The sequence below is a fragment of the Carya illinoinensis genome, chromosome 6 (genome assembly GCF_018687715.1).
Source record: "Carya illinoinensis cultivar Pawnee chromosome 6, C.illinoinensisPawnee_v1, whole genome shotgun sequence".
In the NCBI taxonomy this organism is placed as follows: domain Eukaryota; kingdom Viridiplantae; phylum Streptophyta; class Magnoliopsida; order Fagales; family Juglandaceae; genus Carya; species Carya illinoinensis.
The window spans coordinates 14,958,642-14,977,567 of NC_056757.1; the positions used below are offsets into that span (position 1 = coordinate 14,958,642).

The 18,926-nt window shown below is 36.5% G+C and overlaps 1 non-coding gene across 1 annotated transcript; it reads left to right on the forward strand.

Moving 5' to 3' along the window:
• The first annotated feature begins 16,195 nt into the window (after window positions 1–16,195).
• LOC122314560 lies at window positions 16,196–16,303 on the forward strand. Its single transcript, XR_006243780.1, has one exon. It is a non-coding gene; the product is annotated as a small nucleolar RNA R71 (small nucleolar RNA).
• Window positions 16,304–18,926: the final 2,623 nt, after the last annotated feature.

Here is an 18,926-nt window from a genome sequence, read left to right on the forward strand (position 1 = left end):
GCAACCAATCGGACTCTAGCCTATCCCGTTTTACACCAATTTCTCGTGGGAAATGTCATCAAATGCATCTCAACTTAACTGTCTAGCTCAGTTCTAGCATGGGATGAACTAACACGAAGAAACCTATCTTTTATATCGTTGTTCCAATTGTAGCCTTAGATGTGCGGTATCTCACCTTGATGAAACTAGTAACCGGACTTAAGGGCATTAATCAACTTACAAGCGATTACTCATGTCTAAACCATGTTTCAAGCTTAATTTCCTTTTTAATTCTTTGTCACCATTTTTATATGGATATAAATACTGTTATTGTTGTTTCCCATCATTCTCAGAGTGACTTAGAAGATTAGACTTGATTCACCATCTTTCAATACAAGGAAAGTCATTCTAATGCCAAAGTCATCGCCAGTTGTCCTGTAGGTGCACGTCCAAGTGCATTACAGCTAATCAGACTCTTGCCTATGCTGTTTACACTATTTTCTAAAAAGAATCTCATCAAACACAGCACACCTGAACCGTCGTAACCTAATTCTAGCATTGGACGAATTGACTCAAAGAAACCCATCTTTTCTTTAAATCTTCCAATTGTAACCCCCATATGCCATACCATTATGTTCTTCCCTCAAGCTCAAGATGTGCCATAAGCCCCTTATCTTGCCTTTTGTTAAGCTTGTAACCGGAGTTAAGGGCATTAATCAACTTACAAGCGATTAATAATGTCTAAACCATGTTTCAAACTTAATTTCATTTTTAATTATTTTTCTCCATTTTTATATGGACATTAATACTTTTATTTTTGTTTCCCATCATTCTTAGAGTGAATTAACAAATTAGACTTGATCCACCACATTTCAATACAAGGAAAGTCATTCCAACTCCCAAGTCACCGCCAATCACCACCTAGGTGCATCTCCATGTGCGTTGCAACCAATCGGACTCTAGCCTATCCCGTTTTACACCAATTTCTCATGGGAAATCTCATCAAATGCATCTCAACTTAACCGTCTAGCTCAGTTCTAGCATGGGATGAACTGACACGAAGAAACCTGTCTTTTATATCGTTCTTCCAATTGTAGCCTTAGATGTGCGGTATCTCGCCTTGATGAAACTAGTAACCAGACTTAAGGGCATTAATCAACTTACAAGCGATTACTCATGTCTAAACCATATTTCAAGCTTAATTTCCTTTTTAATTCTTTGTCACCATTTTTATATGGATATTAATACTGTTATTGTTGTTTCCCATCATTCTCAGAGTGACTTAGAAGATTACACTTGATTCACCATCTTTCAATACAAGGAAAGTCATTCTAATGCCAAAGTCATCGCCAGTTGTCCTGTAGGTGCACGTCCAAGTGCATTGCAGCTAATCAGACTCTTGCTTATGCTGTTTACTCTATTTTCTAAAGAGAATCTCATCAAACACAGCACACCTTAACCGTCGTAACTTAATTATAGCATTGGACGAATTGACTTAAAGAAACCCATCTTTTCTTTAAATCTTCCAATTGTAACCCCATATGCCATACCATTATGTTCTTCCCTCAAGCTCAAGATGTGCCATAAGCCCCTTATCTTGCCTTTTGTTAAGCTTGTAACCGGAGTTAAGGGCATTGATCAACTTACAAGCGATTAATAATGTCTAAACCATATTTCAAACTTAATTTCATTTTTAATTATTTTTCTCCATTTTTATATGGAAATTAATACTTTTATTTTTGTTTCCCATCATTCTTAGAGTGAATTAGCAAATTAGACTTGATCCACCACATTTCAATACAAGGAAAGTCATTCCAACTCCCAAGTCACCGCCAATCACCACCTAGGTGCATCTCCATGTGCATTGCAACCAATCGGACTCTAGCCTATCCCGTTTTACACCAATTTCTCGTGGGAAATGTCATCAAATGCATCTCAACTTAACTGTCTAGCTCAGTTCTAGCATGGGATGAACTAACACGAAGAAACCTATCTTTTATATCGTTGTTCCAATTGTAGCCTTAGATGTGCGGTATCTCACCTTGATGAAACTAGTAACCGGACTTAAGGGCATTAATCAACTTACAAGCGATTACTCATGTCTAAACCATGTTTCAAGCTTAATTTCCTTTTTAATTCTTTGTCACCATTTTTATATGGATATAAATACTGTTATTGTTGTTTCCCATCATTCTCAGAGTGACTTAGAAGATTAGACTTGATTCACCATCTTTCAATACAAGGAAAGTCATTCTAATGCCAAAGTCATCGCCAGTTGTCCTGTAGGTGCACGTCCAAGTGCATTACAGCTAATCAGACTCTTGCCTATGCTGTTTACACTATTTTCTAAAAAGAATCTCATCAAACACAGCACACCTGAACCGTCGTAACCTAATTCTAGCATTGGACGAATTGACTCAAAGAAACCCATCTTTTCTTTAAATCTTCCAATTGTAACCCCCATATGCCATACCATTATGTTCTTCCCTCAAGCTCAAGATGTGCCATAAGCCCCTTATCTTGCCTTTTGTTAAGCTTGTAACCGGAGTTAAGGGCATTAATCAACTTACAAGCGATTAATAATGTCTAAACCATGTTTCAAACTTAATTTCATTTTTAATTATTTTTCTCCATTTTTATATGGACATTAATACTTTTATTTTTGTTTCCCATCATTCTTAGAGTGAATTAACAAATTAGACTTGATCCACCACATTTCAATACAAGGAAAGTCATTCCAACTCCCAAGTCACCGCCAATCACCACCTAGGTGCATCTCCATGTGCGTTGCAACCAATCGGACTCTAGCCTATCCCGTTTTACACCAATTTCTCATGGGAAATCTCATCAAATGCATCTCAACTTAACCGTCTAGCTCAGTTCTAGCATGGGATGAACTGACACGAAGAAACCTGTCTTTTATATCGTTCTTCCAATTGTAGCCTTAGATGTGCGGTATCTCGCCTTGATGAAACTAGTAACCAGACTTAAGGGCATTAATCAACTTACAAGCGATTACTCATGTCTAAACCATATTTCAAGCTTAATTTCCTTTTTAATTCTTTGTCACCATTTTTATATGGATATTAATACTGTTATTGTTGTTTCCCATCATTCTCAGAGTGACTTAGAAGATTACACTTGATTCACCATCTTTCAATACAAGGAAAGTCATTCTAATGCCAAAGTCATCGCCAGTTGTCCTGTAGGTGCACGTCCAAGTGCATTGCAGCTAATCAGACTCTTGCTTATGCTGTTTACTCTATTTTCTAAAGAGAATCTCATCAAACACAGCACACCTTAACCGTCGTAACTTAATTATAGCATTGGACGAATTGACTTAAAGAAACCCATCTTTTCTTTAAATCTTCCAATTGTAACCCCATATGCCATACCATTATGTTCTTCCCTCAAGCTCAAGATGTGCCATAAGCCCCTTATCTTGCCTTTTGTTAAGCTTGTAACCGGAGTTAAGGGCATTGATCAACTTACAAGCGATTAATAATGTCTAAACCATATTTCAAACTTAATTTCATTTTTAATTATTTTTCTCCATTTTTATATGGAAATTAATACTTTTATTTTTGTTTCCCATCATTCTTAGAGTGAATTAGCAAATTAGACTTGATCCACCACATTTCAATACAAGGAAAGTCATTCCAACTCCCAAGTCACCGCCAATCACCACCTAGGTGCATCTCCATGTGCGTTGCAACCAATCGGACTCTAGCCTATCCCGTTTTACACCAATATCTCGTGGGAAATGTCATCAAATGCATCTCAACTTAACCGTCTAGCTCAGTTCTAGCATGGGATGAACTAACACGAAGAAACCTGTCTTTTATATCGTTCTTCCAATTGTAGCCTTAGATGTGCGGTATCTCACCTTGATGAAACTAGTAATCGGACTTAAGGGCATTAATCAACTTACAAGCGATTAGTCATGTCTAAACCATGTTTCAAGCTTAATTTCCTTTTTAATTCTTTGTCACCATTTTTATATGGATATAAATACTGTTATTGTTGTTTCCCATCATTCTCAGAGTGACTTAGAAGATTAGACTTGATTCACCATCTTTCAATACAAGGAAAGTCATTCTAATGCCAAAGTCATCGCCAGTTGTCCTGTAGGTGCACGTTCAAGTGCATTACAGCTAATCAGACTCTTGCCTATGCTGTTTACACTATTTTCTAAAAAGAATCTCATCAAACACAGCACACCTGAACCGTCGTAACCTAATTCTAGCATTGGACGAATTGACTCAAAGAAACCCATCTTTTCTTTAAATCTTCCAATTGTAACCCCCATATGCCATACCATTATGTTCTTCCCTCAAGCTCAAGATGTGCCATAAGCCCCTTATCTTGCCTTTTGTTAAGCTTGTAACCGGAGTTAAGGGCATTAATCAACTTACAAGCGATTAATAATGTCTAAACCATGTTTCAAACTTAATTTCATTTTTAATTATTTTTCTCCATTTTTATATGGACATTAATACTTTTATTTTTGTTTCCCATCATTCTTAGAGTGAATTAACAAATTAGACTTGATCCACCACATTTCAATACAAGGAAAGTCATTCCAACTCCCAAGTCACCGCCAATCACCACCTAGGTGCATCTCCATGTGCGTTGCAACCAATCGGACTCTAGCCTATCCCGTTTTACACCAATTTCTCATGGGAAATCTCATCAAATGCATCTCAACTTAACCGTCTAGCTCAGTTCTAGCATGGGATGAACTGACACGAAGAAACCTGTCTTTTATATTGTTCTTCCAATTGTAGCCTTAGATGTGCGGTATCTCGCCTTGATGAAACTAGTAACCGGACTTAAGGGCATTAATCAACTTACAAGCGATTACTCATGTCTAAACCATGTTCCAATCTTAATTTCCTGTTTAATTCTTTGTCACCATTTTTATATGGATATTAATACTGTTATTGTTGTTTCCCATCATTCTCAGAGTGACTTAGAAGATTACACTTGATTCGCCATCTTTCAATACAAGGAAAGTCATTCTAATGCCAAAGTCATTGCCAGCTGTCCTGTAGGTGCACGTCCAAGTGGGTTGCAGCTAATCAGACTCTTGCCTGCCTATGCTGTTTACACTATTTTCTAAAGAGAATCTCATCAAACACAGCACACCTTAACCGTCGTAACTTAATTCTAGCATTAGACTAATTGACTCAAAGAAACCCATCTTTTCTTTAAATCTTCCAATTGTAACCCCCATATGCCATACCATTATGTTCTTCCCTCAAGCTCAAGATGTGCCATAAGCCCCTTATATTGCCTTTTGTTAAGCTTGTAACCGGAGTTAAGGGCATTAATCAACTTACAAGCGATTAATAATGTCTAAACCATGTTTCAAACTTAATTTCATTTTTAATTCTTTTTCTCCATTTTTATATGGACGTTAATACTTTTATTTTTGTTTCCCATCATTCTTAGAGTGAATTAGCAAATTAGACTTGATCCACCACATTTGAATACAAGGAAAGTCATTCCAACTCCCAAGTCACCGCCAATCACCACCTAGTTGCACGTCCATGTGCATTGCAGCTAATCGGACTCTTGCCTATGCTGTTTAAACTATTTTCTAAAGAGAATCTAATCAAATACATCATACCTTAACCGTCGTAACTTAATTCTAGTATTGGACGAATTGACTCAAAGAAACCCATCTTTTCTTTCAATCTTCCAATTGTAACCCCCATATGCCATACCATTATGTTCCCTCAAGATCAAAATGTGCCATAAGCCCCCTATCTTGCCTTTCTTAAGCTTCTAACTGGAGTTAAGGGCATTAATCAACTTACAAGTGATTAATCATGCCTAAACCATGTTTCAAACTTAATTTCATTTTTAATTCTTTTTCTCAATTTTAATATGGACATTAACACTTTTATTCTTGTGTCCCATCATTCTTACAGTGAATTAGAGAAATAGACTTGATCCACCACATTTCAATACGAGGAAAGTCATTCCAACTCCCAAGTCATTGCCAATCACCATCTAGGTGCATCTCCTTGTGCGCTGCAACTAATCGGACCCTAGTCTATGCCGTTTACACCAATTTCTCAAGGGAAATCTCATCAAATGTATCCCACCTTAACCGTCATGCTCAGTTCTTTAATGGGACGAACTGACACGAAGAAACCTGTCTTTTCTATCGTTCTTCCAATTGTAGCCCTAGATGTGCCTTATCTAGCCTTTCTGAAACTTGTAACCGGTGTTAAGGGCATTAATAAACTAACAAGCGATTACTCATGTCTAAACCATGTTTCAAGCTTAATTTCCTACTAAATTCTTTGTCACAGTTTTTATGTGGACATTAATACTCTTATTGTTGTTTCCCGTCATTCTCATAGTGAATTAGAATATTAAACTTGATTCACCACCTTTCAATGCAAGGAAAGTCATTCTAATGCCAAAGTCATCACCAATTGTCCTGTAGGTGCACCTCCGTATGCATTGCAGCCGATCGGACTCTTGCCTATGCTGTTTACACTATTTTCTAAAGGAAAATCTCATCAAATACATCACACCTTAACCGTCATAACTTAATTCTAGCATTGGACAAATTGACTCGAAGAAACCCATCTTTTCTTTAAATCTTCCAATTGTAACCCCATATGCCATACCATTATGTTCCCTCAAGCTCAAGATGTGTCGAAAGCCCCTTATCTTGCCTTTTGTTAAGCTTGTAACCGGAGTTAAGAGCATTAATCAATTTACAAGTGATTAATCATGTCTAAACCATGTTTCAAACTTAATTTCATTTTTAATTCTTTTTCTCCATTTTTATATGGACATTAATACTTTTATTTATGTGTCCCATCATTCTTAGAGTGAATTAGAGAATTAGACTTGATCCACCACATTTCAATACGAGGAAAGTCATTCCAACTCCCAAGTCACCGCCAATAACCACCTAGGTGCATCTCCATGTGAGATGCAACTAATCCGACCCTAGCCTACGCCGTTTACACTAATTTCTCAAGGGAAATCTCACCAAATGCATCCCACCTTAACCTTCAATCTCAGTTCTAGCATGGGACGAACTGACACGGAGAAACCTGTCTTTTCTATCGTTCTTCCAATTGTAGCCTAGATGTGCCCTATCTAGCCTTGGTGAAACTTGTAATCGCTGTTAAGGGCATTAATCAACTTACAACCGATTACTCATGTCCAAACTGTGTTTCAAGCTTAATTTCCTTTTTAATTCTTTGTCACCATTTTTAAGGCTAAACCATACTTTTATTGTTGTTTTCCATCATTCTCTGAGTGAATTAGATGATTAGACATGAGTCACCACCTTTCAAAACAAGGAAAGCCATTCCAATGCCCAAGTCACCTCCAATCGCCACCTAGGTGTGGGTCCATGTGCATTGCAACTAACCATACTCTACCCTATGCCGTTTACACCATTTTTTTCAAGGAAAATCTCAGCAAAAGCATTCCCCCTTAACCGTCGAAACTCAGTTCTAGCATTGGACGAATTTACACAAACAAACTCATCTTTTCCTTCAATCTTCCAATTGTAACCAGCAGATGACTTGCCAATGGTTTCCCTCAAGCCCAAGACGTGTCGTACTCACCTGATCTGGCCTTGGTTAAGCTTGTAACCAGAGTTAAGGTCAATTAATCAACTTACAAGTGATTAGTCGTCTCTAAACCATGTTTCAAGATTAATTTCCTTTTTAATTCTTTCTCACCATTTTTATACGGACATTATTACTTTTATTGGTGTTTCCCATCATTGTTAGAGCGGAATAGAAGATTAGACTTGATCCACCACATTTCAAAACAACGAAAGTCATTCCAACTCCCAAGTCACGGCCAATCACCACTTAGGTGCATCTCCATGTGCGTTGCAACTAACCGGACCCTAGCCTATGCCATTTACACCAATTTCTCAAGGGAAATCTCATCAAATGCATCCCACCTTAACCATCTAGCTCAGTTCGAGCATGGGATGAACTGACACGAAGAAACCTGTCTTTTGTATCGTTCTTCCAATTGTAGCCCTAGATGTGCCTTATCTAACCTTGGTGAAACTTGTAACCAGTATTAAGGGCATTAATCAACTTACAACCGATTACTCATGACGAAACCATGTTTCAAGCTTAATTTCCTTTTTAATTCTTTGTCACAATTTTTATATGGATATTAATACTTTTATTGTTGTTTCCCGTCATTCTCAGAGTGAATTAGAATATTAGACTTGATTCACCACCTTTCAATACAAGAAAAGTCATTCTAATGCCAAAGTCATCACCAGCTGTCCTGTAGGTGCACCGCCATATGGATTGCAGCCTATCGGACTCTTGCTTATGCTGTTTACACTATTTTCTAAAGAAAAATCTCATCAAATACATCACACCTTAACCGTCATAACTTAATTTTAGCATTGGACAAATTGACTCGAAGTAACCCATATTTTCTTTAAATCTTCCAATTGTAACGCCCATATGCCATACCATTATGTTCCCTCAAGTTCAAAATGTGCCATAAGCCCCTTATCTTGCCTTTGTTAAGCTTGTAACCGATGTTAAGGTCATTAATCAACTCACAAGTGATTAATCATGTCTAAACCATGTTTCAAACTTAATTTCATATTTAATTCTTTTTCTCAATTTTTATATGGACATTAATACTTTTATTTTTGTGTCCCATCATTCTTAGAGTGAATTAGAGAATTAGACTTGAGCCACCACATTTCAATACGAGGAAAGTCATTCCAACTCCCAAGTCACCGCCAATCACCACCTAGGTGCATCTCCATGTGTGCTGCAACTAATCCGACCCTAGCCTACGCCGTTTACACAAATTTCTCAAGGGAAATCTCATTAAATGCATCCCACCTTAATCGTCAAGCTCAGTTCTAGCATGGGACGAACTAACACGGAGAAACCTGTCTTTTCTATCGTTCTTCCAATTGTAGCCTAGATATGCCTCATCTAGTCTTGGTGAAACTTATAATCGGTGTTATGGGCATTAATCAACTTACAACCGATTACTCATGTCTAAACCATCTTTCAAGCTTAATTTCCTTTTTAATTCTTTGTCACCTTTTTTATATGAACATTAATACTTTTATTGATTTTTTCCATCATTCTCAGAGTGAATTAGAAGATTAGACTTGAGTCACCACCTTCCAAAACAAGGAAAGCCATTCCAATGCCCAAGTCATTGCCAATCGCCACCTAAGTGCACCTCCATGTGCATTGCAACTAATCGGACGCTACCCTATGCCGTTTATAGCATTTTCTCAAGGAAAATCTCAGCAAATGCATCACCCCTTAACCGTCGAAACTCAGTTCTAGCATTGGACGAATTGACACAAACAAACCCATCTTTTCCTTCAATCTTCCAATTGTAACCCGCAGATGACATGCTGATGGACCCCAAGCGGACCAAGTCTTAAGGATCAATTACAAGATTAAGTGCCACGAAGATCAAGGGAGCTATACAAGAATTGGTGCAATCCAACTGGGATCAAGCTAGCAAGAGCCCAACACTCATGATGGGCTTGAAAGAAGGAGAACTAGTTTTGATCCTCTTTATCCAAGCTATAGAAGACACGACTTGGGCTTATTGTTATTGAACGCCATGGACTTATTGATTTCATTAAAAGGGCTTATTTTATTAGTCAAATGAATTAATCAAGAATAATTGGGCTTGGGGGATGTCCAGCCCATACGTCTTATTTCTAATGAACTAGGGTTTGGGGAAGGCCTTGTATTTTGGTGAAGGATTTATTTGGAAAGTTATAATTTTATGTCTTTCTAGGGTTTCAGAAGTTACTGTAGCGCGGCGTATGGCACTGTTCACGCTACAGTACCCGACGCATTGTTTACTTAGGGTTTTTGGGGATTGTCTATTTAAACCAATTGTAACCTCATTTGAGAGGCAGACTATATCGAATTGTGATTGAGAGTTGAGTTATCTCCTCTTGTTCTTCTTGAACTTCTGAACTTATCAAAGGTAAATCCAAACCTTTGTGGCGTTCTTCCTTTGTAATCTAGGTTCTTGAGACGGGTTCTTCAATAGGTCTAGATTTTGATATAATCTAGGTTCTTTGAATGAGTTCTCATCGGGTCTAGATTCTCCATCCATATACCTGAGTTTGACTTTCTTGGGGTTGTTTTTTCCAGTATTTTTGTTGGGTCTCAAAGCAAGTCTATTGGGGTTCACATCATTTGGTAATCAGAGCAAGGTTTCCAATCAGGTGTAATTCTATCTTTTATCTATTGCATCTTTAATTCTAGGGTTTCATTGTTCTAGGGTTGCAAAAAAAAAAAAGGTGCAGAAATTCATTTTTTCCTAGGGCTGGCAGATTACTCTATCATTTTGGTTTCATGTTTATCAACATTGGTTGGCTACGTTGCTTGTTTGAGGGCTGCCAAAATTTACACCATGTATAGGTTGGAAATTTCTGGAGTTTCTTGCATCTTTAAGTTTGTCAATTCCTTGGAGTGTCGTTTCATTGATTCTCTTCTATTTCCTTGCCAATTTTTATGTGTTTGAATTCAGTTGTTTGATTGTTACAATTGAATATTGTTGTTTTTGATTGAAATAGTGAGAAAAGAAAGAAAAGAAAATAAAGGAAAAGAAAAGAAAAGAAAGGAAAGGAAAAAAGAAAAAGAAAAAAAAAATCGAAAAGAAAAAAAATTTTGAATTTTTATTTTATTTCAAAGGGTCTGTATATATCATTATAGTTGGTATATTGTCTTGTGATTACTCTTTCCCTTATATCATTTCCTTGAGTTTTGTGTCATTTTATTTTTTCAGTGTTTTCTCTTGTTCTTGTTTCTTGGACCTAATTACTAGTTGGAATAAGACAAGGTTATATTGTCTTGATTTAGTTCAATTAGTTTTGAAAGGACTTGAGTGGAAAAACTCTTGAGGTAAAAGGCAAGAGAGTGTGAGATCATGATTACGCCCAAAGAATAATGCGGTAGTTGTAGCACAGCTTTGGAGTGTCGATTCCACAGGGAGACAAATTAAAAGAATAGCAAGAGGAACAAAGAAACTAAAGAAAAATATTAAATAAGTAATAGAGAACGTAAATTAAAGTGAAGCAAAGTGATTAACAGAAAAAGTACTCAAATTTGACAAACAGTAGAGCGTTGGGAATCCCTTGCACAAATCTGGTATTTTAATTATTCTTAATTCATTGGATAACTCAATTAGGAACTCAATTCCCGCAATTCCTAATCAGAAGGTATAGATTTATAAACTAGACTTAAATTAAATGTAACCCTTTGAAAAAACATTCACCACTTTTAAAAAAACGTGAATTACTACCCCTATTGATAAAATCCAATGACGACAATACACTCAGGAAGCGATATTGCAGCAAAAAACTAAATCAATATAGATAAATAATTGATCCAAACATAATCAAATAACTAATCCATTCAATAGAAAAAGCATGATTGAATCCATAAACACAATAAATTCTATGATTATTCGGACAAGAAAACATCAACGATGAATTGAGAATGATAAAACAAAAGAGTTTTAGCAATTGAAAATCAAATACATGAATTAACAATAAATTAGAAATACCATCTAATGTGCAAGTTCATCCCTAACCCTACTTGAGAATTTAGTTACCCATAAATATAATGGACAACAAAAATCTCCAGAGAAAACTGAAGCGAACGGTGGCCATGGAAGTGATTTTCTCCTCTCTTCAGATCTACCTCTTGTGCCTCTTCCTCCTCTCCATTTCGTGCTAATGATATGCTTATATAGGGTAAGAAAGAAACCCTAATGTCCTCTTGATTTCCGCATAAAAAAATTGCCTAAATTTTAAGACTTATCTTGGCAGCCACGTACAGCCTTCAGGAGTTCGAATTTGGAAATCCTTATTAGAGACAAAGTTATAGCCCTTTAAGATATATTTCCAATGCATCAAGAATAGCATCAATCCGATATATGAGTAAAAAGATATAGTCAAAAGACTAAAGTATGTTCAGACTGTCTCCTAGCGAATTTCGGACTTGGACTTCTTGTGGTTTCATTTTGTGATTTTTTTCTTTTTCTTTTCTTCCAAATTGCTCTCAAAACCCCATGAATGTCCTCCTTTGAAATTGACTAGGCTTGACTTGCTCTTTTATAAACTCTGAAATTAGACATAAAAAAACTGCTTAGGAGTATCCCAACGTAAATAGAAATTCAATTTAAGAATACACATTAATTCCTATGATTTCTATTCACATTTTAGCATTTTAGTCCAATAATAGGATATATAGAGTGCACTTTCGCACACTCATCACACCCCCCAACTTACTCCTTGCTAGTCCCTAGCAATTTTCATGTCAAAACAACGAAAGAGACCAAAGAAAATCACACATAAAGGCCATCAAATCACACTTTCCAGATTCAGATATCAAAACAATTTAAGGAATCCAATAACCCATCAAGGTCAATCCACCTATAGCAATCCAGAGAGTGTGTGTGTGTTCTCCAAGCCATAACCATCGTACCACTAACCTTGACACATGAAACATCAAGAACATCTTAAGCAAAAGGTTCAATTCCATAACTCAAGGGTATAATAGTGTTTCGTGTAAAGGCTCTCTCTATGGAGTTGACAATGGGTGTATACACACTCTCATGGAAAATTAGGCAATTATGTACAAGCAACAAGCAAACATTGATCTTATGATAGGAATACTAACAAATGAGACTTCCATCAATCTTTCCAACAGCTTACTTAGGATCAGAATGGTCAACAAAAAAGGTTGTAATGTGGCTTGGTTTTGGGGTTATATAAAAAAAAAAGGATGAATGGGATTCAAAAACTTCCAAGTATATACAAAGGAAATTTTATTAAATATCTCAATAGACCACACTTCTCACTTGATATACTATCAAACTTTTCAGATCATCAAATAATAATGCTTTTCCTTCTTCTTCCTCTTCTTTTTTTTTTTCAACAATTTGATGGACAAACACATGCCACTTTTGTATTCTTTCCATCTCTACCAACTTTTTTTTTTTTGGAGCTCAATCAATTGAACACTTTGCAACTTGTACTCTTCTCTTTTTTCTATCGTCTTCTTCTTCTTCTTAATTGAAAATGATAAAATTAAAGAAAGAAAATACAAATTTCACACCTAGTATACACTTGGAAGTAAAAAGGGTAAGAAAATCTGTGTATAAGTTATACTCCAATGTGGAGAGGCATGGATGATATGGGCATATGAAAAGAAAAACTTACACGTGTTTATTGGCTCAAAGTTGGCTACTAGGGGTCTATGATGGAAAGGATAGCTTGAAAGGCTCAAACGTTAATCCTAAGTTGACCTTCGTCATATCCCAAGTATAACTTACACGTGTACCGCAAAGCATGTAATGATATTCTCAAAAGAAGTGCCCAATTCATCAGATCAATGAATGCTTATCACAATTTACTGCATTTGTAAGCTCTCAATCCTCTCCAAACTCACATGAAAACTTAAGCAAAAGAGTTCTCTAGCTACATGTGTCAAACCACCATCTTACCACAAAACTTGGATAAGTGCATTAAGGATTCTGTGAATGTCTCAGCAAAAAATAATCTGGTGGGTTTGGTGAATTCATGAAGATGGCTCTGAATGAGAATGAGTACACATGTGAAAATGATGCACGTGTGATGCAAATTAAAAAAAATTGACACATGAAAATATGCCACAGAGTTCCAACAAGCATTTTAAAAACTGAATTTGCACCACCACCCCCCAACTTAAATGAAACATTGTCCTCAATGTTTAAGAATCAAAATTGAATGGGGAGTAACTGAAAATGGTAGAATACACCTGATGGGTGACTTGGGTAGCTCCCTAAATACCAAAGATGGTAATCTGAAATGACGAAATGAAACTATCCTGCAATCAAAAACAAAGAAAACAACAGCAAACAAAAAGGAAAAGAAAGAAAATAAGAAAAAACAAAAACAAAACAAAGCAAAACAAAATAAATAAAGAAACACATACCTTGGTGGTGTGGTCAAGGTTGATAGACTAGATCCACAAGTGGAATGTCTTCCACTTCCGGAACTTGCCTATCAATTAATATTTTAAGGCATTGACCATTTACTTTAAAGATCCGACCATCCTTAGGATCTTCTATTTCTACCGCCCCATTTACAAAAATATTTTTCACTAGAAATGGGTCAATCCACCTAAATCGAAGTTTTCCTTTGTGCTTGTGAGATCCAAAATCATATAAGCATATTCGGTCATTAGGTTTAAACCTCTTCCTAAGAATATTTTTATCATGAAACGCTTTCATTTTAACCTTATAGACTTTAGACTTAGGCAAAGATTTCAATTTAATTCTTGGTGCTTTCATACTTACAGGAATCTGTTTTCCACATTTTTTAGGCAACTCCTCAAATTTCTATTGCCAAACCTGTGTGCCATAATCCTAAGTTTCATCAAAAACAGTACAAATATCAATAACATCAGATGAATCACTAACAGATGTATTAAACTCAGAATTCATAAGGGAATATTCAAGGGGATCAAAATCATGAGTTGTGTGAACTCCCTTGTCTATGAGTGCATCAATCATATATGTTTGGTGGCACTCGTCATCTGTTGGCTGCTTCTCAATATGGAAAATGTTGACGTCCATGGTCATGTTTCCAAAAGATAACTTCATCAACCTATTCCTGCAATTTATAAGTGCATTAGCTGTAGCAAGGAAAGGTCTACCTAATATGAGAGGAACTTTAGAGTTAGACTCAACAACTGATTGAGTGTCCAAAATTAAGAAATCAACAGGATAATAAAACTTGTCAATTTGGATCAAAACATCCTCAACTATCCCTCTCGGTTTCTTAATTGAACGATCAGCCAACTGAAGCACGACAGAAGTAGGCTTAATTTCACCCAAACCAAGCTGCAAATAAATGGAATAAGGCATCAAATTAACACTAGCTCCTAGATCTAGCAAGGCTTGCCCAAACTCATGATTCCCAATATTACATGCAATGGTTGGACAACCAGGATCCTTGTACTTAGGAGGAATTCACTGCTCAATTAGAGCACTAACTTGCTCTGTCAGAAATGCTGTCTTCTTAACATGGTGCTTCCTCTTAACTGTACATAAATCTTTAAGAACTTTTGCATAAGTGGGAACTTGTTTAATAACATGCAAAAGAGGAAGGTTAATCTTTACCTGCCTGAGGTTCTCCAAGATTTCATTACTAGGATACAAAGTTCGCATACCAGATTTTAAAGCTTGAGGAAATGGTACCTTAACTGGACTCTTGATTACCTCGGCATCCTTGGGGAACTCGATGCTATCATTGCTTTGTTCCTCTTCAACATCCTCTTGCTTATCAGTTGTTGGAATGTGTAAAGACTTACCACTTCTTGTCATAATGGCATTGACTTCTTTTAAATTTTTTTGTGCCATATGCTGACCTTGGGGTGTGGATTGAGCTTGAGAAGGAAACTTGCCACGCTCATTCACACTCAAGGAGCTCATTATCTTGGATATATGACTCTTTATCTCTTTGTTTTCTTCAACAACCTGCATAATCAAAGATTCAAACTTTTGATTAGTTTTACTCTGTGCCTCAATACAAGCATGCAAAGTGTATTCTAAAGGACTCCTAGAAGATGAAGGTGCATGATATGGTGCAGGATATGATCTAGGGGGTTGTGCAGGCGGCTGGTTTTCAGACTTCCAGCTAAAATTGGGGTGATTACGCCACCCAGGATTGTAGGTATCAGAGAAAGGTGCAATAGGCTTCATGTAAATACCTAAGGCATTACATTGTTCCTCATACATCCCTCTCATCTCAGCAAATGTGGGACACTCTTGGGCAAGGTGATCTGCCCCACCATACACAAAACATGGTCTAAAAGACTCTGCATGATTAGCCACTTGTGTTGGCTTTAAGTCTTTATTCTTCAACACCTCTAGCTCCCTAGTGAGCATCTCAACCTTAGCCTTTAGGTTATCTTCTTCCCTGAGATGGTAAATTCCACCACCATTTAGGTTTCCTGCAGGTCGTGACCTATTTGTGCTCTCAGTAGCACTAGGTCCAGTCCATGTGTGAGCTTTTTCAGCAAGCTCATTGAGGTATTCTATGGCCTCATCAGGATCTTTCTGTAAGAACTCACCATTACACATCATCTCCGCAAATTGACGCTCTCTAGGTGTAAGTCCCTCATAAAAATAGCTCACTAAGCGCCAATTCTCATACCTATGGTGAGGACACATACTCAATAGCTCCTTAAATCTCTCCCAAGACTGATACAAAGTCTCACTGTCCTTTTGTACAAAGGTGGAGATTTGCCTTTTTAAAGCATTGGTCTTATGTTGGGGAAAGTATTTATTAAAGAAGACCTGAGTCATCTCATTCCATGACCCAATAGATCGTGGTCTCAATGAATATAGCCAACTCTTAGCTCTATCCTTCAAAGAGAAAGGAAAGAACTTAAGTCTCACAATGTCATCAGTTGCATTTTGACTATGAAAAGTCGCAACTACTTCCTCAAACTCCCTAATGTGCACATATGGCTTTTCATTTTCCAAGCCATAAAAAGTAGGGAATAATTGTATCATCCCTGTTTTAAAATCCAATTGGCGAGTATTAGCTGGAAACATGATGCATGATAGTGTGGCTGTGCGTGTAGGGTGGAGGTAATCCCGAAGGGTCCTAGTGGGTTGATCTTCATGTTCACTCATTTTCTCAGAATTAGAAGAATTTTCAAACAAATGATCAGAAAAATTACACTCAGACACTAACATAGGTCTACAAGCAAACTGACCAAAGGCGTCTCTATACCTGTGCATGCAAGGTAGAGAAAAATGCAACACTAAAAGAAACTACAAAAAGAAAAAGAAAATAAAAAAAAGATGCAGCAAGCTAAAAGAGGGAATGAAGTTACCGCCTTTACAAACTGTTGAAAAGAAAACCTATCTCACAATTCTTCTACCGCCTCCCCGGCAACGGCGCCAAAATTTGATTACGCCCAAAGAATAACGCGGTAGTTGTAACACAGCTTTCGGGTGTCGATTCCACAGGGAGACAAATTAAAAGAATAGCAAGAGGAACAAAGAAACTAAAGAAAAATATTAAATAAGTAATAGAGAACAAAGATTAATTTTAAATGTAAATTAAAGTGAAGCAAAGTGATTAACAGAAAAAGTACTCAAATTTGACAAACAGTAGAGCGTCGAGAATCCCTTGCACAAATCTAGTATTTTAATTATTCTTAATTCATTGGATAACTCAATTAGGAACTCAATTCCCGCAATTCCTAATCGGAAGGTATAGATTTATAAACCAGACTTAAATCAAATGTAACCCTTTGAAAAAACATTCACAACTTTTAAAAAAACGTGAATTACTACCCCTATTGATAAAATCCAATGACGACAATACACTCAGGAAGCGATATTGCAGCAAAAAACTAAATCAATATAGATAAATAATTGATCCAAACATAATCAAATAACTAATCCATTCAATAGAAAAAGCATGACTGAATCCATAAACACAATAAATTCTATGATTATTCGGAGAAGAAAACATCAACGATGAATTGAGAATGATAAAACAAAAGAATTTTAGCAATTGAAAATCAAATACATGAATTAACAATAAATTAGAAATATCATCTAATGTGCAAGTTCATCCCTAACCCTACTTGAGAATTTAGTTACCCATAAATATAATGGACAACAAAAATCTCCAGAGAAAACTGAAGCGAACGGTGGCCATAGAAGTGATTTTCTCCTCTCTTCAGATCTGCCTCTTGTGCCTCTTCCTCCTCTCCATTTTGTGCTAATGATATGCTTATATAGGGTAAGAAAGAAACCCTAACGTTCTCTTGATTTCCGCATAAAAAAATCGCCTAAATTTTAGGACTTATTTTGGCAGCCACGTACAGCCTTCAGGAGTTTGAATTTGGAAATCCTTATTAGAGACAAAGTTATAGCCCTTTAAGATAGCTTTCCAATGCATCAAGATTTGTATCAATCCAATATATGAGTAAAAAGATAAAGTCAAAAGACTAAAGTATGTTCAGACTGTCTCCTAGCGAATTTCGGACTTGGACTTCTTGTGGTTTCATTTTGTGATTTTTTTCTTTTTCTTTTCTTCCAAATTGCTCTCAAACCCCATGAATGTCCTCCTTTGAATTTGACTGGGCTTGACTTGCTCTTTTATAAACTCTGAAATTAGACATAAAAAAACTGCTTAGGAGTATCCCAGCATAAATAGAAATTCAATTTAAGAATACACATTAATTCCTATGATTTCTATTCACATTTTAGCATTTTAGTCCAATAATAGGGTATATAGAGTGCACTTTTGCATACTCATCAGATCATTATCGGAAAAAAGCCAATTAAGTGTGAAACACGAGTGAAGTGCCATTATTTGAGTGTAAACACGTAAGATAGAGAGCGTGAGGTCTTTTACACTAACATTCTTTTTTGTGCAGCACATACAATGACTCATTAAAGTGACTCATAACCAAAGAGGATGTCAAATAATTCATTTGTGCTGCAAGCCATGCAACAACAATTTGAGCGGTTGAACATGGTGTTGGGAGAAGTAAGGGATATGATGGATCAACGAGGTGCAGTGATTAGAAATCTACAAAGTGGAAAAGATAGGAGGAGACATGAGCCTAGTATTGAGAATAGGTACGATAAAAATGAAGAGTATGGCACATCAACAATAAGGTATGTAGTATGATAATTGATGGGGAAAGTTGTACTAATGTTGCTAGCACTAATTTAGTTGAGAAATTGAATTTACCTACCTTGAAACACCCTAGACCATACAAGTTGCAGTGGTTGAATGATTGTGCGGAGATTAGAGTAAATAAGCAAGTGCTAGTTTCTTTTTCAATTGGGAAGTACAAGGATGAGGTGCTTTGTGATGTAGTGCCTATGCATGCTGGCCATATTTTGTTGGG